The following is a 22,003-nucleotide window of genomic DNA, read 5'->3' on the forward strand; positions in this document are numbered from 1 at the left end:
ACAAACACACGCACATCCAACACAAGCGGGGCTATGGTGGAAAGGGCACTCTTGTGTTTGGTCGGGGAAGATTGGAAAATCACACAACAGTCTCTACCGGAAACTTGGCAACCAGGTGTCTGGAACCTGGGACAGAACGTCCTCCACAGCAGGTCAGCGCAAGTGGGGCTTTTTCAGACTGGCACAGCCATCACATCTGATGAGAACGTGATCTGTTGAACTGGGAGAATGGCAGGAGCAGGTCTTGGAACTGAGCGAGAGCTAAGCAACCTCGAACAAATCCTTTCATCTCCCTGAGTCCTACTCCCTTGGACTGTACAGTGGATGTGGGAACCTGCTTCACAGGGTTGTCAAAGGGTAAAATGGATAAGGCATTTACTGCAGTGTCTGCCTACCTCACATCCTAGGAGAATGGACACCCCCTTCCCTCTGCCCTGGACCCCGAGCACTGCAGATTACTATTGGTAAATGGACTGTCATGTATGAGGACTCTTAAGTCCAAATGCCCTGTCTTGCTTTGTAGGGACTTCCCAGCAGTCTGACGGCCCCCACCACAGGTCAGCTGATGAGTGAGGAGTTATCTGTTCCCCACGGGAATACATTACATGCCTCAGGAGTTTCAACCATTAAAAAAGAATGAAATCTCACCATTTGCAGCAACATAGCAGACCTGGAGGACTTTACGTTAAGTGAAATAGGCCAGACCACCGAAAGACAAGTCCATCATTTCCTGACTCACACGAGGAAGCTAAAACAGTTGATTTCGTGGAAGTACAAAGTAGAAGAGAGGCCACTAGTGGCTGGGAAGAGAGTGGGGAGTGGGGGCTAGAGGACGAGTGAATGACAGGTACCAAAGTGAGGGTGACTCTAGTTTACTATATATTATATAATTTAGAGAGAACCCAAAGAGGAATTTTCCAACACAAAGAAACAATAAATCCTTAAGGAGATGGAAATGCTAATTTCCCTGATTTGGTTATAAAGTATTGAATGATCACTCTGTACCCCATAAATATGAACAAATATTACATGACAATTAAAAACATTTAAAAATCAATAAAATGTGGTCATTATGTTGGTATAGAAGAATACAGACAGAATAAACAAACCCAGATTGAAATCCCAGCTCTGCCACTCACTGACTGGGACAAGTCGTTTAAGGGCTTTGAACCTGCAGAGTAAAGATAAAGCCTCCTTTAGGGTTGCACACAGGGCAGATAAGACCCTCCTTTCAGAGGCATTGTGAGGAAACAATGCACCGCCAGGAACCAAGGGCCAGTGCAGAGACTGAGCAGAAGGAGCACAAAGACTCAGTACCCACGAATCACTCAATGAGATCTAGCACTCTGAGCAGCCCGGGCATTTGGGAAGGGGGCTGGCCTGCCGACTCTGAATGCACCTGTTCCCAGACCACCTCTGGGTGACAGTCAAAGAAGTTATTTGTGCCTCAATTTGCTCACTTGTAAAAACATCAGAAAGTACAAAAACAGTCACCTTCTTTGTCTGGGAAACCTGCTCATTTTAATTAACCTAAAAGGTTTCTAGCAATTCATGTTTGTGAAGCACTTTGACATCCTAAGAATAAGAGGCAATTTAAATGCAAAGTTTTATTATAACACCTTTTTCGTGATTATTACTCAAGGGGCTCTCAAGCAAGGAGGAGCTCCTAGAACTGCCATTCAGAGAAAGGCGCCGTGGTACCCCTTGGGGCCCAGGCTCTCGTGAACTCCCCAAGAGCTCTGGAAACACTGATTCCACGGCAAAACAGTGGGAACAATCATCAAATAGAATAAAAGACACATAAAACGAAGCAGAATTTGAGGACCTCCAAATACCAGCTGGATGCTGATCCTCCCAGTCTACATGTCAAGCTCAAATTGCATGCCGAAGCACTGGCCTAAAAAAACCACAGCTGGGGAGTGGCCAAAGTGGGAAAGAGACATTTCTGCAATGGGAGAAAAGAGATCTCTGCATGAACTCGGCTCAGTTCTGAATACAACAAGAGCAAGTAGAGACTGACAGCCAAAGAACAAGATGGCTACAAATGACCAAGAGGAAACACTGGAAATCAAGGAAATTCAGGCTAAACTTGTTAGGTAGGAAGATAGCAATTAGCCTGTCTGCGTGAAGGGGCCTGAGGAAAAGAAAGCACTTCCAGAAAGGGATATAACAGCTCTCCCATGCGGTGGGAGCAGCCAATATTTTACAGGGCAAAGTCCTGCCCATACCCCAGTAACTTTTTAGGTGGTCCCAGTCTTTCCCCCCAAGAAAAACAGCCGTTAAGAATCCTGTGGGAGAATCCTCTCTGCCCAGTGCCAAGCTGGCCATCTGGTCTGATAAGCTCAGATAATAAAAGCTGCAGAGGATTTCACCTTTGTCACATCCAGGAAACCCTTTGACCAGAGGTGTGGGGGAGGAGAAGCAACAGGAAGTGATGTAGGCAGGCAGATAGGACAAAACTGGTCAGGTGTGTGAGCTGGAGGACCTCACCTTCACCACACCCGCTGTGTGATCTCATGCCCCTATTTGACCCCACCTGTATGCCCACCTGCCAATCAGGCTACATAACCACTCCCCCTTTGGGAGTAAATAAAAGGCCTAGAACACGGTGGGCCCTTCTTGCCCTTTTTTTGCGATTATGGATCTTGGTGCCCCTGTTGTCCCACACCTTTGGAGCACGTGTTTGGGCCGCCTCACTTTCTGCTGTCCCTTCTGCCGGATAAGCTGCTTGTAACTGCTCTTAACCAAACGCTTTCTGCACGTGGCTTTTGGCCTACTCTCAGCTCAATATGGATCCAGACTTCTTCTTCTCTCCTGGATAGAGCCCTCACTCTCCCATGCATTTCTCTCACTGAATAGAGGCTTAATAACTTACCATGCCGTCTAGTCTATTTGAGCCAGTATTCAGAATTCTCTGAATTCAAGGCAAGAACTCACACAGCTTATTAATTTCAGAAATACTAATAAGCAAATCGTTTCAGAACTGCACCCCACTCCCTTATAACCCCAGTCGAAGTCAACCGGACTCTCAGTTCTTTGCGGAGATGCCTGCCTGGCCTGCCAGATGTATCCTCTTCAGTAAATTTTGCTACTCCGCTTACAGCAGCTTGTATAGATTGAACATTCTCTCAGATCCGCCTGGAGAGATGCACATCCATTCTGATGCTTGCACTGCCTCATTAAACCTCGTTACCTTGCTTCCCACTACATCTGAAATTCTCTTCCTACAGGAAGACAAGAACCTCAATTCCAGCCACCTCCACTTACAACTGACCTAACAGACTTGCTGGAGACAGAGCAGGATGATCAGTGATGGAGGGGGATGAGAAACCCACCAGATATTAAGGCATCAGATATTGAGGGTGGCAGCTGATTTAGCAGGGTCCTTTGCTAAAACTGGATTCACAAGGAACTGAATAGACGGGCCTTGGAGAAGGTTCAAGAATCTGAGGACAGTTTGGTCAAGCAAAGAAGGCTTGCCATCTCCAGACACACTCATGTTTCATAGTTCAAATTGACCAAAGTCAATTACCTCCCCACACTCCTACGATCTCTGCTGTCATCATCACCTTCACTGACCAGCCCCCTTCCTTCTTCCTGTGGAGGGAAATCTCCTACCCTTCCCTTTTTAACACTGCACCAACCTTGTGCCCATACCATCAGACCCCCCCTCTGGTTTCTATATTAAAAATAACACAAGCACTGGGGACTGACCACCAGGTTGCACACTAACATTGCTATTCACTGATCTTTCTGAGTTTCAGTCTCCTTATCTATACAAAGAGATACCAATCAATAGCTTATGAGATGTATACATGTATTTTCTTTGGCAGTTAAAGGCTCTTGGTTAATGAAAGCTATTAATATTCACATTCTTCACTATTACTGCCATAGTTAATTGGTAATTCTTATTAAGCCATGATGCCATAAAAAGTGTCCTTTTTCATGATCATATATCCCTGAGTCTGGACTGTTTCCCCCACAGGTGGTGACAGGATGATCCTTCCTAAGTGCTTCGTGGTCTTGGTCATCACAGAAAATAAACTTCTAGCCGGCGCCGTGGCTCAATAGGCTAATCCTCCACCTTGCGGCGCCGGCACACCGGGTTCTAGTCCCGGTTGGGGCGCCGGATTCTGTCCCGGTTGCCCCTCTTCCAGGCCAGCTCTCTGCTATGGCCAGGGAGTGCAGTGGAGGATGGCCCAGGTGCTTGGGCCCTGCACCCCATGGGAGACCAGGAAAAGCACCTGGCTCCTGGCTCCTGCCAGGATCAGCGCGGTGCGCCGGCTGCAGCGGCGGCCATTGGAGGGTGAACCAGCGGCAAAGGAAGACCTTTCTCTCTCTGTCTCTCTCTCTCACTGTCCACTCTGCCTGTCAAAAAAAAAAAAAAAAAAAAAAAAAAAAAAAAAAAAGAAAATAAACTTCTGATATGACCAAGAGAGGTCCCATAGGCTAACCTGCTCACAGGCAATATTTAGAAACATCAGACAATACCAAAAAATCAAGGCAGGGTGAGTACAAGCAGACAGGTCCTTAAGGAACACTGAGATTTGGAAAAGGGAAAAGGAATGTGTTAAGTTTCTGTTCACACAGAATTGTAGCATAGGGCATGGCACCACTTCTGTAGTAGAGCCAAAGGATGTGAGCAAGTTCAACCTCTTTACAGCAAGGGAGGAATCTAGAAAGGAAAGAACTAGAGAGGTGGGCCCCACATTCTGTATTGAAATTCTGCCCAATCCACTCATTGACCTTCAAATCATAAAGATGTGGGGCAGACTGCAAATAGCTGGACTGAGGATGAAAGAACTGGACTGAGATTTGAATTGCTGCCCAAAAGAGGGTTTGAAATTTGAGCTTAACTAAGTTAATTATGCACTACAACAAATAAGTCAACAAAAAGCAACAAAAACAACAACACTCATTGGAGGAATGTTACAGAATCTAGAGGATCCATGACTCAACATTCACAATATCCAATACACACCTAGAAGTTATGCAACATAAGAAATATGAAAATATGAAATATTCTTTAAAAATGCAACCAATAGAGACTGGTTCCAAACTATGCTCCATGACATATTGGAAAATAGGTTCATAATCAGTGAAAATTAGCTACAAATCTTGCACATCCCTTGGACTCAAAATGAGAAATAAGTGAAGAATCCTTTGAGACTGTAAAGTCTCAAAGAATCACATCAGTTTTGTAAAAGTTAAAGTTAGCCAGGGACAAACTATTTATATAGAACAATCACATCAACAGGTGAGAAGTGAAATGGACACTATGAGACACAGTGACTTGATCAGCTCTAGTCTTGACTGTTGATGTACAATTTAATACTTTATCCCTTTTAGTATTTTTCTTTTGATCTAGTTAATACTATTGGTTGAGCTCTATGGTTAACACACAATTATTCTTGAGTGTTTGGATTTAGCTGAAGAGCGATCCCTGTTGGACACAGAGTGGAAATAAGAGAGAGAGATGTACAATTTGGGACATGCTCAATTGGACTTGCCCCAAGTGGTGGAGTTAGAAATGTGCCAGGGGATTCCAATACAATCCCATCAAGGTTGCATGTACCAATGCCATCTCACTAGTCCAACTGATCAATTTCAGTTCACAATTGATCACACTGATAGGTCTAAGAGTCAAAGGGATAACACAAACAAGACTAGTTCCTGCTAATACTAACTGATAGAATAAAAAAGGGAGAGAATGATCCAACATGGGAAGCAGGATACAGCAGACTCATAGAATGCCAGATGTCTTAAATAGCACTCTGGCCTCAGAATCAGCCCTTAAGGCATGCAGATCCGGCTGAAAAGCCCATGAGAGTATTTCAGGCATGGAAAGCCAAGACACTCTGGGGAAAAAAAAAAGCAACAAACCTAAATGAAAGATCTCTGCGAGTGAGATCCCAGTAGAAAGAACAGGGCCATCAAAGAAGGAGGTACCTTTCTCTGAAGGGAGGAGAGAACTTCCACTTTGACTATGACCTTGTCTGAATAAGATCGAAGTTGGTGAACTCAAAAGGCTTCCATAGCCTTGGCAACTCATGACTAGAGCCTAGGGAGATTACTGACACCATAAACAAGAGTGTCAAATTGTTAAGTCAACAACAGGAGTCACTGTGTACTTACTCCTCATGTGGGATCTCTGTCCTTAATGTGTTGTCCAATGTTAATTAATGGTATAACTAGTACTGAAATAGTATTTTACACTTTATGTTCTGTGTGGGTGCAAACTTTGAAATCTTTACTTAATAAATACCAAATCGATCTTAAAGATAATTGAAAATGAATCTTGATGTGAATGGAATGGGAGAGGGAGCGGGAGATGGGAGGGGTGCGAGTGGGAAGGAAGTTATGTGGGGGGGAGCCATTGTAATCCATACACTGTACTTTGGAAATTTGTATTTACTAAATAAAAGTTAAAAAAATAAATAAAAAAGAACAATCACATGGAACCAAAAGACTAAAAACTTCATATAATCATTAACTAATATAATCATTGATTAATTCAACATATAATTATTGAACACATGCTGTGTTTCAGACATGGTACTAGGTGCCAAGAACACAGAATCAAGCCAAACAAGTTCTGGGCATTCTGTTCCACATTCTCCATGGATTATCATCGCTTTACATGAGATAATTAACTTACATCCATACTTGACAACTGAGGCTACTTCATCTGGATCTTTTCAAGCTTTCTTTCATGGTCCCTGACCTCATCTTCTCCCCTGAAACCCTCACTTATTGACCCAGGTGTCAAGAGGTTGCCTCTCCATGGAAAATCCATAGCTATCACCATAATTCTATCAATCATTTCCCAACAGACTGTGAGATGAGAACAGGAGCAGAGGCCAAACCATGCAGGACCCTGTGGATGACTGAAAAGGCTCTGCATAGCAATATGACTCACATGGGGGCACTGAAAGGATTTGGGCAGAGGCATCATATGACATCATTGGCACTTCAACTACTGTTTGGAGCAAAGATGGGCTTAAGGACATGGATCAGGTAAGATGATGGTAGCTTCTCCCAGGGTGGTGTTGCAGGAGGAAGTGAGAAGCAGTAAGACTATGGGGGCACTGTGAACTCCAGACCACTGAACTAGCTGTTGGTTTGGATGACAGAAAAGGAACAAAGATAACTCCAAAGTGTTTGGCCTAAGCAACTGTGACATTGAAGCTGTCATTCACTGGCATGCAAAGGAAGATGCAGTGAAACTGGGCAAGGAAGAGGTGTGGGGGAATCCAAGGTATGGTTTGGGATCTGTCAGGTGCAAATGTCAAGCAGGCAGCTGCCGGCACAGGTCTGGAGGTCAGGGTCCCAGCTGCAGAGAACCTGGGAGTTGGTCTGTAGAGAGAAGACATGTGGAGGCTTGATACTGCATGCGGTGGCCAAGAGAACAGGGTCAAGAAGATCAAAGGCTGGGCCTTGGGGTCGAGGATAGAAAGGGCCAAACGCATTTAGAGAAAAAGGTATAGCTCAGGGAGTATGGAACTCAAAAAAAAAAAAAAAAAAGATTGAACTTTGCCAGGCTCATTATCCATGGTGCATGGTGCTGTGAGCTCTATGGGGGAGAGGTCAGAGGAGGAGAGAGGGATGGGAAGAGTCAGAAAGGTTACAGCAGCAGCAGCCAGCTAAGTGTCTGTCATTTTGTCATGGGGTGCCCAAGTGCCTGACATGCAGCATTGATGCTCTAAGAACCTGACTACCTTCATGACTACAGATGAGAAAGCTGAGGCTCAGGGACGTCAAGAAGCTTGCCAAAGGGCATCTGGTAGGGAGTGTTAGAGCACAGCCTCCCCTACAGCCCCAAAGCTCAGGTCCAAACCCACTCACTACCCTGTGCCTCCAGGAACGGACCCCAGGGTCAGTCCCTGTACATCACTGGAGCACCTGGTATACACCAGGTCCCATCTGGGCTAGGATCCAATGCAGAAAGGGACAAGGACTTTCACAAAAGAATGAGATCAATAATAAGCAGAACAACACACAAAGAAGCGAACATTTGTATGTGCATATGAGTATGTGAGTACATTATACGGCAATGTGCATATGCATACACAAGTTAGTACAATATATAGGAGAAAGGTAATCATTAGAAATTTACACTTTATCCTAGACACCTAGGAACCATCAAAGTAGCATTAGTTGCCCTAAACAATGGCCATCCTCACCTCATGCACAGTTGACATTGAACTATGGCTGCTCTTGACCCTGTGCTTACATCTTCCCACCCCAACAAAGACGCAATCTTTCCGAGTCTGAAGCTCACTGTTGCTTTTCCTTGAGCGCAGCTGGAATCTGGCACAGAGTGGCCCTGACAAATCATGGTGTGGTTGTTTAATAATGTGGCAGTGATGGAACCAGTCTTCCTGGGGGCTACATCCTCCTCCCTGAGCACTTCTGTCTTTCAGTGGGAGGATTTTTTGGCCCCATGAGTGTCACCAATGTGGGGAGCAACTCGGACTAGACTGTTACTGGAATTAAGACTTATTCTATGCATCTGCTCTCCCACAATATGGCGCTGGGAGAGGAGGAAACAGCTTCTACGCAGCTGCCTCTCGCCAACTTGAGTGATGATTTGCAGGAGCTGATCCTGCTCCTGATTGGAGGAGAGCTGCGTACTCGGCGTGTGGGTAGCAGAGTTGGGATTGGTGGAAGAGGACTATAAAGGAGGAGAGAGACAACATGCACCAGGAACATCTGAAGGAACACCTGTGCAGCCCCCGAGAGAGCCGGCCGGCGGTGTGCCGCTCCCCCGCAGAAGTGGGGAAAGTGGCAGGGGGAGCCGCCCTTCCACGGAGGTGGAAGGACGGTAGCCAACCCAGGAAGAACCAGCAGCAAACCCGGGGAGGGCCGAGCAGACCAAAGAACAGCACAGGGTCCTGTGTCGTTCCTCCACGAAGACGGGGAGCGACAACCAAGACCCTGTGATGGGCCTGGAGAGGTCCCTGTGTGAACAAAATAGCAGTGACAGACGTGACTTCCGTTCCATAACTGGTACCTGAAAAAGCAAGTGGGTCATGATGTGAGCTTGTCTCAGGACATCTCTCACCAAGCCATTAGCCTTTGGAAAACACAGATCTCAATTAACACTCACGGAAACTGGATTATCTCCTGCCCATTTGAAGGCCTTCATGTATCCACAGGGAACTGCATAAGGCAAAGTTTCCAGTGCGCGTATCCTTGAAAGTCTTTGTGGAGGCTCCAACAGCGATGATATTCTCTTAGGTAATTGTGGGGAGCAACTCGGACTATACTGTTACTGGAATTAAGACTTATTCTATGCATCTGCTCTCCCACAATATGGCGCTGGGAGAGAAGAAAACAGCTTCTACACAGCTGCCTCCAGTTCAGCCAATAAACTGTAGGACTTGCTCCTGATTGGAGGAGAGCAGCGTACTCGGCGTGTGGGTAGCAGAGTTGGGATTGGTGGAAGAGGACTATAAAGGAGGAGAGAGACGGCATGCACCAGGAACATCTAAGGGGAACATCTAAGGGGAACACCTGTGCAGCCCCCGAGAGAGCCGGCCGGCGGTGTGCCGCTCCCCTGCGGAAGTGGGGAATGTGGCAGGGGGAACTGCCCTTCCACGGAGGTGGAAGGGACAGTAGCCAACCCGGGAAGAACCAGCAGCAAACCCGGGGAGGGCCGAGCAGACGAAAGAACAGCGCAGGGTCCTGTGTCGTTCCTCCACGAAGAGGGGGAGCGACAGTAATGAAGCACCTTCACAGAAATGATCAATCAGCATTGCACAGTCGCCCTGCATGGTGGGTCGGAGGGGAACTGCAGCACCCAGAGGTGCTAATCACAGCCAGTACCACAGCACACAAGCCCAGCCCTGCCTGATCCCAAACCCCATGCCATTCCTAGACACCAGGTGATCTCCAGAGCCCTTGCTGGATCACAAGCACCAGTCTTCTCCTCAGTGTCCAGTGAAATGCAGCACACACTGCCCACAGAACAGGAGGGGCTGTGCCACCCGGGGAGAGGAGGCATGCGGGGCTCCCCTGGACTGCAGCCATCCAGGGGCCCTTACAGACTATGCATCGGATGCTGCTGATCCACATAGGTGTGGACTCTGCACTGGGGTCTGGGCTCTCATGGCATGTCAGACACTCTCCCAGGTGCTTCACATCTACTCGCTCAATCCCAACTCTTCTGCCAGATGCACACGCTTGTCCTCGTGGCACTGACAAGGAGCTGGTACCCAGTTTGACTGCCCAGCACCACAATATAAGGAACAAAGGCTGATCTGGGATTCGAGCCCAGTTCTTCCTGGCTCCTGTAGATGGAGAAGTGCTTCCTCTCACGCCAGGAGCTTCTCAAGTCATGAAGCAGACACCTGGAGCACACTGGTTCTTGGGACACTGACCTGGCATTGGCTGACGAATGCAAACGGGAGTCACAGGGAACTGGAGCAGGTGCAAGGATCACTAGGAAGACAGGACGTAAAACCAGCCTTGATCTTGAACTGTTAGGTTGCTCCCAACAAGCCTGCCAGGTTCTCACTGTTTTCTCCTGTGCCCACTCATCTCACTCAAGGCTTACAGCCCCAGGAGAAAGGCACCTTCCTGGCCATCTTTAGGTCACCAGGCCAACCTGGAAGACCAGGAAGTTGGTTTATCCAGGCAATCTTAAGCCAACACAGCACAAGGCATTGCCTGGGCCTACTTTCAACCAAGAATACAGCAAATTAATCCAGATGAAAATCCTGGTGCTATTGTGAGGGGAAGATTGTGACAGAGACCCCAGAGTATTTTCTGAAGAAAACCACACTCTCTGTTTTTTACACATGAACACACACAGTCCCCAAAAATGAAGCTGAAGCTTAAATGTCTATCATAATATGCAGGGAAGCACTGAGAAGGCACTGCACACATTACGTATCTTAAATCACCCTCACTTGGCCGGTGCCGCAGCTCACTAGGCTAATCCTGCGCCTGCGGCGCCGGCACACCGGGTTCTAGTCCTGGTCGGGGCGCCGGATTCTGTCCCGGTTGCCCCTCTTCCAGGCCAGCTCTCTGCTGTGGCCCGGGAGTGCAGTGGAGGATGGCCCAAGTGCTTGGGCCCTGCACCCACATGGGAGACCAGGAGAAGCACCTGGCTCCTGGTTTCAGGTCAGCGCGGTGCGCCAGCCACTGGAGGGTGAACCAACGGAAAAGGATGATCTTTCTCTCTCTCTCTCTCTCACTGTCCACTCTGCCTGTCAAAAATAAAATAAAATAATTTTAAAAAAATCACCCTCACTTGTTGCACTGCAGGAGAACACGTGTCTACTCCAGAGCCAGAATGGAGCTGAGGTCAGCCTCCGTCATGGACACCGTGTCCAGTGCTCTAGTGGACGTGGCCGAAAGTGGAGGTGCTCCCTGACAGAGACACAGCTGGAAAATGTCGTCACAGTGGCAAGCTCAGCTGACAGTTGTGCAAACCTCCAAGGCTGTGACATACTGTGATAGCTCGAAACTGCCTATGGGAAACAGCCAACTTCCACCCCTCTTCACCTGAGCTGGCTGTCCCTGCTGTGAGCCACCAATTTTTGGCAAAAGAGACACAGTGTGAGTTCCAGAGCCTTCTACTAGAACGTCCCGCCACAATGTAAGGAAATCCAGGCTGGAGTATGGAACACAGACCTTCAGGAAAGAGGAACAGTGAGGGATTGGCACTGTGGCACAGCAGGTTAATGCCCTGGCATGAAGCGCCAGCATCCCATATGGGTGCCGGTTCAATACTCAGCTGCTCCACTTCTGATCCAGCTCTCTGCTATGGCCTGGGAAAGCAGTAGAGGATGGCCCAAGTCCTTGGGCCTCTGCACCCACGTGGAAGACCCAGAAGAAGCTCCTGGCTCCTGGCTTCGGATTGGCACAGCTCCGGCACACACCAGGAGACACTATTTGCTTATTATTATTATCCATGAGATATTATATATCATTAAATATTATTATCCCTGACAGCAAGGATTGTTCTTCATTTTCCTGCCTTAAACAAAGGGGAGATGACAGAAGTTGGGGAAAGTATAAAGAGAATAAAAGGAGAATGCTGGTTGGGAAATTTCACACATCGACAGAGACCTACATGCACATATACACACAGAAATGGAGGTGTGGCTCTGGGTCAACCAGTTAAACATGTCACAGATTACAGTCTTTACACACCAGGCAACGAGCGTTAAGGATCATTGAGTTATCTCTCCCTCCCATTTCTCATATGAGGAAGTTGTGGTCTTCAAACACGATGTGACTTGTCCACTGTACATGCACGTAAGACTAGACTAGGGAGCATCTTCTGTTTAGGAATAATCTAATTTGGGACAAGCATCATGGCATAGCAGGTAAAGCTACAGTCTGAGGTGCCAGCATCCCAAACGGGCACTGGTTAGACAGCTACCTGCTCTACCTCTGATCCAGCTTCCTACTAATGGACCTGGGAAAGCAGGAAGAGTTGACCCAAATGCTTGGGTACCTGCACCTGCATAGAAGACCCAGAAGAAGTTCCTGATTCCTGGCTTTGGACCAGCTCAGCTCCGGTCTTGGCAGCAATCTAGGGAGTGAACCAGCAGACGGAATATTTTCCTCTCTCTCCTTGTCTCTCTCTCTCTTTCTGTAACTCTGTTTTTCAAATAAATAAATCTTTAAAAATTTTAAAAATAACAAAGTTTTATTAAAAAAGAAATAATCAAATTCTATGTGAAAAAGAATATGGGAATTACAAGAAAGTTTCAATTGAACATGTCTTTGTAGGTACAATGTCTGCCTGTGTGTGCACAGTGTCTAATATTTCATTTGCTCAATGCCTATTTACTGAGACTTCTTACATTCCAGGCACATTCAAAGCTGTTTATTATCCTTTAAAAAAACTAAGTGACCAGGTATAGCCTGAAGCCCTTAAGTTCTACCTTTCACATCTGGAGTTGATATTTCTTTCCACTATATTATTGCAACCTGACCTCCACTACCAAACACAAAACAAAACAAATGAGAGAGAGTGAAAATAAAATAAAAAAAAAAAATTCTGGAGAGTGGCCAAGCCATTATGTCAGGCATTCCACAGAGGGCAGAATGTAAAAAGTGATAGATCTTCCATCACAAGTCTCCAAGGAATGAATTCCAAGCAAAGCTTATCATAGCCCAGAGCGGAGCGGTGCTCGGGAGTTCCTTCTCCCAGGAGCGTGAGCTGCTGTGCTGCAGCTGGAGCTATAATTGGATCAGACAAGAACAGCAATGGAGTCTGGGACATGGATCGATTTTAATGCAATGCCACGGACAAGTCAGGAGGGACTGCCTGTCAGGGAGAACGTGCCCGAGTCAGCTCATCCCTGTGTGTGAGGATGGTTTACCCTTAATCAAGTTAGTTGAGTACAGCCCCGCTGCAGCTTTGCCTGCTGACGTGTCAGGTCTCACCTGCGGGCTCGCACTACATGGACAGCAATGGTCTCGCAGGTCCAGGTCCAGGCAGAACTGTGGGCTTGTGGAGCTCACGACCTAGGCCAGGTGGTGAGAGCCTCTCTTCTCACCACATCTGGACAAAGTAGTTCTTGTCAACTTCCCGAAATAGAACAAGGAAGAAGGAACCAATGTTCCAGAAATAGTAACTAGACAGAAATTGAAATCTAGTCTATCCGATTCAAATATCCCACTTCTCTTTCTTCTGAGTCCAAAAATGGAAGCAGAAAAAAAAAATGAGCCCATTTCATTCAATTTAGTATTACATGAGATGCACTTATATATCTTGGTATTTTACTGCAAAGGACAAATCAGAAAATAAAAGGCGAACAATAAAAGCTATTACATGATGTTCCAAAGTCCTACATCAAACCTGAAGGTAGCACTCACACAAATAAAACTGCTCATCCATCATCCCAAGATGTCTTTATTTTTGAGAATGTCACTCATTTAATTAAGAGATTTGGCAAACATCTCCTAAATGTGCAGTGTGGTAGAAGGCACTGAAAATCTAACAGGTTCACACATGACACATAAACTCTCCTGCTGGGAAAGCAGACAATAAGAACAACAAAGAAATATGCTGGCCGGCACCGCGGCTCACTAGGCTAATCCTCCACCATGCGGTGCCGGCACACCGGGTTCTAGTCCCGAACAGGGCACCAGATTCTGTCCCGGGTGCCCCTCTTCCAGGCCAGCTCTCTGTTGTGGCCCGGGAGTACAGTGGAGGATGGCCCAAGTACTTGGGCTCTGCACCCCATGGGAGACCAGGAGAAGCACCTGGCTCCTGCCTTCGGATCAGCGCAGTGCGCCAGCCATGGTGGCCATTTAGGGAGTGAACCAACAGAAGGAAGACCTTTCTCTCTGTCTCTCTCTCTCTCTCTCACTGTCTAACTCTGCGTGTTAAAAAAAAAAAAAAAGTAGTAGGGGTGGGTGTCAGGATGGCTTCGGGAAGGCGTGAGTTCCTCTCTGAGTCAACCTGACTGGGTCTCCGGGTGCCCAGATATTTGCCTGAACACTGTTCTCAGTGTTGCTGTGGGCTGTTTTTGGATGAGGTCAGCACGTGGACTAGCTGAGTGCAGCAGACTGCCCACTGTAATGTGGCTGGGTCTCAACCGCTCGGTGAAGCCCTGAATAGAACAGAAAGACTGACTCTCCCCACAGTAAAGGAGAACGCCTCCTTTCTGACACCATGCAGCCAGGACACCTGTGATTCCACCCCTTGGTCTCAAGCTTATGCATCAGCTCTCCTGTGTCCCAGTCTGTCAAGCACAGATCTTGGGACTTGTCAGACTCTAATCACATAAGCCAACCCCTTATTTCATATGATAACATAATAAAATTAATTTACTATATTATGAAAGATAATTTCATAATCCCATGTGCCAATCCCTTATTTCATATAACATAATAAAATTAATTCACTATATTATGAAAGATAATTTCATGATTCCATGTGCCAACCCCTTATTTCATATGATAACATAATAAAATTGATTTACTATATTATGAAAGATAATTTCATGATCACATGAGCCAACCCCTTATTTCATATGATAACATAATAAAATTAATTTACTATATTATGAAAGATAACTTCATGATCACATGAGCCAATCCCTTATTTCTATTTCTCTGGAGAACCCTAGGTATTACAGAAAGGAACCAAGAACCAGAAAGTGCTTGGGAGAGAATTGCTGTCCACCTGGACGAATGAGTTAGACAGAGAGAGGACCAGTGTGGAGAAGGGAGGGGAGAGGGGGAGAGAGAGAGGAAACCAGGATGTTAAAGATGGTTCCCTATACTTTACGAGACAACCCCTCTCCACACACCCATCTTTGTAGGAAACTGATCTCCAAGGAATAGACACAGAGAGCATAAGGCAGAGTGGAAACCTGGGAAGTGTCAGAAGCCCATCATTCACGGCTAAGGCCACTAGTGGGTTTTTTTTTGTTTTTTGTTTTGTTTTTTTTTTTTTTGACAGGCAGAGTGGACAGTGAGAGAGAGAGACAGAGAGAAAGGTCTTCCTTTGCCATTGGTTCACCCTCCAATGGCCGCCACGGCCGGCACACCGCACTGATCTGATGGCAAGAGCCAGGTGCTTCTCCTGGTCTCCCGTGGGGTGCAGGGCCCAAGCACTTGGGCCATCCTCCACTGCACTCCCGGGCCACAGCAGAGAGCTGGCCTGGAAGAGGGGCAACCGGGACAGAATCCGGCACCCTGAATGGGACTAAAACCTGGTGTGCCGGCACCGCAAGGTGGAGGATTAGCCTAGTGAGCCGTGGCGCCGGCCCACCACTATTAGGTTTTAAACCGTGCTGAGTACATAAGGCCATTTTTAGGTTTTAAACCATGCTGAGTACAATGGAAGCCAATATAATAATGGCAGACAGGGACCTATGCTATAGCGTAGCAGGTAATTTCGCTTCCTGCAGTGCCAGCATCCCATATGGGCACCAGTTCAAATCCCAGCTGCTCCACTTCCTATCCAGCTCTCTGCTATGGCCTGGGAGGGCAGTGGAAGATGGTCCAAGTCTTTGGGCCCCTGTACCGGCATGGGAGACCAGGAAGAACCTCCCAGCTTCTGGTTTCAGATTGGCACAGCTCCGGCTGTTGCAGCCAATTGGGGAGTGAACCAGCGGATGGAAGACCTCTCTCTCTCTCTCTCTCTGCCTCTCCTTCTCTGGGTAACTCTGACTTTCAAGTAAAATAAATAATCTTTTAAAAAAATAATGACATTGACCGGCACCGCGGCTCAGTAGGCTAATCCTCCGCCTGCGGCGCCGGCACTCTGGGTTCTTGTTCCGGTTGGGGTGCCGGTTCTGTCCCGGTTTCTCCTCTTCCAGTCCAGCTCTCTGCTGTGGCCCAGGAAAGCAGTGGAGGATGGCCCAACTCCTTGGGCCCTGCACCCATATGGAAGACCAGGAGGAAGCACCTGGCTCCTGGCTTCCGATCGCTGTCTCTCTCTCTCACTGTCTAACTCTGCTTGTCAAAAAAAAAAAAAAAAAAAAAAAAGACAGACATTTGCTGACCCATATGCTGGACCCTATGCTAATGATGAAGTAAGTACTATTATGGCCTCCGCTGCATAAATATTGAAGCTGAGGCTCATAAAGTTTAATTAACTGGACAAATACCACAAAACTAGTATTCTGAGTGCTTGGCTCCAACCCAGGCAGTCTGACTTCAGAAGCCCCTCTCTGTACCACCGCAGTCCACTACTCTATTAAAGGGGCTCACAGCAGCACGTGAACCTGGCTCATCCCATGGTGTGACCTTGATCATCGAGAATGCATGCCCCACGTGGTTCACTCATGTGCATGTTAAGCTGGTGCCAGCACTGGCAGGGGCCTTCATATCTCCCCACACACCTCCACAGGACTGCTTGAGTATCCTCACGGCATGGCATTGGGGTTTGCCCAGAGCTCAACATAGTGCAGATAATCATAGTATGGACTACATCGGGTGAAGTGCAAATTAAATTAGGCGATGCACACAAGTGAGGATCTTAGCTACACTCTTGCCAGTTTACACTCTCTTCACTTAGCTGAAGAAGAATCCAGTTTCCAGAGTGGGTACGTGACTTTACAAAAGCACAGCACATTGTCAAGCTATGGCTTAGCTGACTCCAGGACTGGGGCAGATTCTGAGTGAGCCCGGATAGGGAGCAGAAAAGCAACGGAAGGCAGGTGAAAAAGAAGGCAGTTGCACAAAAGCTCCATTTAGGAGAGGGAGGGGGAAGAAGGGTTAGAGTACAGGTGGGAGAGAGGGTAGGGTGGGAAGAAACACTATGTCCCTAAATTTGTATATATGAAATGCATGAAGTTTGGATACCTTACGCATGGATTTCAAAAAATGTTTGCAATAAAATAAACTTAGCTTTTAATTTCAGTTTTCCACAAACTTTTTGAAGTACTATCACATATCTCCAAATTATCACTTTAGAACTTTATGTAAACGAAAGATAAAATCTGAGATTTATTTGAAAAACAAGAAGGTGGGAGTGCAGGAGGGAGGGTAAGGTGGGAAGAATCACTGTGTTCCTAAATTTGTATATATGAAATGCATGAAGTTTGTATATCTTAAATAAAAGGTTTCTAAGTAAAAAAATCATATAGATTACATGATAATAATTGGCAATTAAAAGCAGACTTCCCAATACTCAATTGCAAAAAAAAAAAGAGAAAGAAATGGAAAACATTAACTTTGAAAGTATCTTTTCAACAAGCAGCATACATGTTTAAGTCAATGAGTTAAAACAAGGTTCTCTTCTAAGACCAACTTTCAAAGCCAAGAGATGGGCTCAGGTTCAAGTAAAGTGCATTATTAGAACACAGCCACAGTGGTCATTCACCCTCATCCAGAAAGTAGACACGTGACTGCCCAAGTGCTTCCGGGGGACAGCAGCTCTGGGGGGATTTCTGGTCTTCACGCTGCTGGCAGGGATTGTAAATCGGCAGTCAGTCCCAACTTCCAGAAGGCACCTTCCCAGAAGGCGTGTGGGAGTTTGGGTATCTGAGACACCTACTAAACAGGAAAACACTGAAGACAAATGTGAGAGTGTCTTGACATTACAGAGCAAAGAAGTGCAGAACCAGGACACTGGCCAAGGTCTGATTTTGAGCATAAAACTTAATTTAAAAAAAATGGGGTGTGTATGGAATTCTGTAGCATAGAATTAGTTTGAGTTCACCTGAGGAAGTCTCATTTTGATGTTATAGTGGCTCCACGGACAGCGGGCACCCCTACACTTACAGAAGGGGCAGGAACAACTAATTACTGTGCATCTACACCAGGTACTGTGCTACTTGTCCAACTATTGGCCCCAAAAGACTGTAGACTCCATGAGACCAAGAAATCCACTGTTTCTGATTTTTATTCATTAGTCCTGAATCCAGAGCTTAGAATGTAGCAGGCATTCAATAAATATACTGAGTACATTAATGGTATCGCTGAAATCCTAACAGATGAGTACTGAATTGTAAAAGAGAGAACCGAAGCTCAGATTCATTGAAAGATTTGTTGGAGTCATTCAGAGTATAAATGTGGGAACTGGAAGTCATTCTGTGACCTTCACAAAGAAGAAGTCCTTGGGGATCTATTTTAATGCAGAAAGAAAATAGCTTCAAACTCAACAAACATAGTGTTGTTGGTACACGGGTCCTTTCAAAGTGCTTTGGAGGTTAAATATGCCCTCAAGTAGTTACGTTGCTCTGCCTATTTGCTCAGCAAATTCTTAGTTACCACGGGCAGGAATATTAACTGCAGGGCCGTCTCCATCTCTGCTTCATCATCACAGATCCCAAAGTCACTGAAATCCAGTTTCATATTCCATACATTTCAAGTACTTCGCCTGACAACATCTGTTAAGGTTCTGGACACTCTATAAAATGAAACATAATATAGTTTGAATGATAATAAATAACAATGATATCACAATAAACTGACAGCCTCTGTTCTGACAGCTTTACAGAGGCCACCTCATTTAATTCTTACCAACAAACCTGAGATACAGGTTTTATTATTACCATAATAATCCAAATTTTCCAGTTGAGATAAATGAGGAAAAGAGAAATATCTAAGTCTAATAGCCCAACTACTTCTAAATTCTGATTCTCTTTTCTCCCTGGCGTGATCTTCTTTGGTAATGACAGGGTAGATGTTGGGTAGATGGATGAATAGAGACGGATGAGTGAACGAATGAAGGGAAAAGAGACAGGAAGCCACGAAGGATTTGCCCCCTGTGTGTTGGCATATATGCCTTAATCCACAGCTTACAGTGCAGGTCGCTATAGTGGGAGCTGAATCACGCTGGGTTTGTTGGCAAGGGCAGGAAGGGTGGTCACATGAGCAGGTCCTGAAATCGGATGCATGCTTCCATATGCCAGCAACACACCCACAAGCCCTTGGCCACTACGTTTGACTCCTCCAAGCCCCGACTTCTATTTCTATAAGATTAGGGACCAAATGATCTACTTAGAAGAGTCTCTGAGGATTCCACACTACACTGGCGCACGGGAAGTGCTCATTTAATGTGTGTTCAAAGAATGAGTCAATGAGTCGGCCACACGTCACTGGCATCCCCCTCTTACAGGGACCTGCGTGAAAGCCAGGATTCAGTGCAAACTGTGCAAATCCACAGATTTATATTTTAAATCCACTCACATCACTGGACATGTAGCAGAAATATCCTTACTTCACTAACATTCAAGTCGTCCAAAGAACTAAGAGTTAATTGTGATCAGCAAAGCCAGGTAATCTTCCTAATCCTTAGTATCTTTTGAACTTCTGATTTGCAGTTTGTCCCAAACATGTGTTTTTCTAAAGAGCCTGAGGGGAGTGGGGTATGTTCACCAAGGGTCTACAAGGCTGGGACAGGGTGCTAGCATCCTCAGAGTTGGCTACTTCTACTTAATCTGAGCATCTCGCCCAGGAAGGAGGCTCCAAAGGGCCTTCCCTGTCCTCGAGGTCATGAGACAGCGAGGCCTGAGTATGTCCACCAAACTGGGTTCCCCGACAAGCCAGCTGTGGAGTGAGAGTCAAGGACTCACCATGATGCTCCACACTCATCAGGGCTCAGGCAGATGAAGAGGAGACTGGATGGCCCAGACGTGGACCACACCCCTTCCTTGACTCATAGCTGATGTCTCTCATCTCTGATGCAGAGGGATGAAGCAGATGAATGAAGAAGGTCCCAGAAAATCATCCTGGAAAGCTCTGGGGAGAATAAAACTGGGACAACCAAGAACACACAGAAGGGAACCAAAGAGAACCCAAAGAACATTTTAACTGCAGAATTAAAAGCACGAAGTTATGAAAGAATAGTTCTAAAGTCCCTGGAAAGGAGAGGGTTTGCAACCAATTCTCTATTCCAGACCTGGGAGGTGCACGGGAGCCAGGGGGCTCCACATGGCAAGTGTGGGTGTGACGTATAGAGTTGGGGACAGGCTTAGAGATGTAAGGAGGGCCGAGGAGCCCCAGGCGTCTCCATGACTGAGCAAGTGTGAGGACCCCAGCAGAGAAGGTTGGAGCAGACAGGTGCGCTGAAATGGAGACCTGACACAGTGCCTTGAATGTGGATGCTAGATACCATCAGGGCCCAAGCTAAAATTAACTCACTGAAGAGGAGTGGTGCAGCTGGCCCCACAAGGTTCTAATCACCAGACTCACAAGTTCATCTGTATCTCCAACAGACAACATCTTGCTTTTTTCCCAAGCAGTTCGTCTTCTGGGAACCCCAGACTCTGAGCAAAAAGCACACCAACACGTAGACCCCAGACTGACTGGGGTCCACTTTGCCATCATCCAAATTCCCCAAAGGATGTGATCCTGCTGGCCAATCCCAGGAGGCTACGGGCACTGCAGACCAACAGGAACTTGGACATGAGCTAAACACGCACCTCTCAGCTCCAACTTCAGTCTGTAAGACTTTCCACTCATAACCCCGAGGGAGCCTGGGAATTAAGTGATAGCGGCCCAGCTCCTTGTTCTGCACTTCGCCATAAACGCCTCATTTCTTCCAACAGCCTGATGTCAGTGACTGACTTCCTGCACGTCGGCAGAGTGGACCAAGTTTTAGGGGTTCTAGAGCAACTCCTCTAACCAGTTTTGGGGGTTGTTCTACCTCGACACCATGGAAGCCACCATGAGCCACTACAAGATCTCCCAGTCACAGACTCTGGGCCAGAGTTTCCCAACTGCTCCAACATGGCCACAGAGGGTGGCTACCCCTCAGAGGGTGAGCACTTCTCAAGGCTCAGCAAATCAACACGACACACTGCAGATGCGGCGGGCTGGCCAACTCCAGGTGGCCCTACTTACGCAGAGCCAGTGGCCCTCCAGCAGTACTGAGAGCCACTGAAGGGTGCTTAAGCAGGGACTAAACATTAACATTTGCATCATCCATTTCATATATAAATTATTCTCCCTTGCAAGCATAGAGTAGCTCAACTCACTGTTTCCACACTAAACTGCAAACTCCGACCGTGTCCTCTGCTGTTCACTTGAAGCCATGGCTGTTAGCACAATGACAGCCTGTCACACAGTAGGCACTCCACATTAACTGGATAAATAGATGACCAAATGTGCAACTGAATGAATGTGCTGATAGGAGTCTGAGTGGCAGGCCAGAGGATGGAGGTCGGAGACAGTCAGACTCTTGGGTGATGCAGAGGAGAGAATTGTGGTCTAAAATAAGACAGTCAAACTCACCCTGGAGAAAGAGACAGACTCCAGAAAAGACTCCCTGAACACTGGAGGTATGGCTGTTTGGCCAAAAGAGGGAGTGGATGTGTCCAGGGAAGTTCATGCTTCCTTCCTGGTGCCAAAGCCACTACCAATCTGGCCCACTGCCTGTTGGTATAAATAAAGCTTTATTGGAACACAGTCCCAGGCATTATTTATACATTGTCTGTGGCTGCTTTCTCATTACAAGAGCAGAGCTGAGTAGCTATGACAGAGACCAGAAGGCCTGAAAACCTTAAAACACTTAGCATCTCTCCAGGGCCTGTCTTAAAAAATGTTTGCTGGCCAGCACCGTGGCTCACTTGGCTAA

At 46.7% G+C, this 22,003-nt stretch overlaps 1 protein-coding gene across 4 annotated transcripts in view; it reads right to left on the bottom strand.

Moving 5' to 3' along the window:
* Positions 1-22,003, bottom strand: part of FAM135B (family with sequence similarity 135 member B) — a 369,646-nt gene that overhangs the window by 305,168 nt on the left and 42,475 nt on the right. Inside the window, exon 1 of one of the 4 annotated variants that reach the window (XM_089335755.1) lies at positions 9,110-9,967. The exons of the other annotated variants lie outside the window; for them this stretch is intronic. The gene's annotated coding sequence lies outside the window, so the exon portion shown is untranslated. Of the gene's footprint in view, positions 1-9,109; positions 9,968-22,003 lie in introns of those variants that run through there. 4 annotated transcript variants of the gene reach the window in all.

This window comes from Oryctolagus cuniculus, chromosome 6 (genome assembly GCF_051225735.1).
Source record: "Oryctolagus cuniculus isolate XC-2025 breed Fujian yellow rabbit chromosome 6, ASM5122573v1, whole genome shotgun sequence".
In the NCBI taxonomy this organism is placed as follows: Eukaryota; Metazoa; Chordata; class Mammalia; order Lagomorpha; family Leporidae; genus Oryctolagus; species Oryctolagus cuniculus.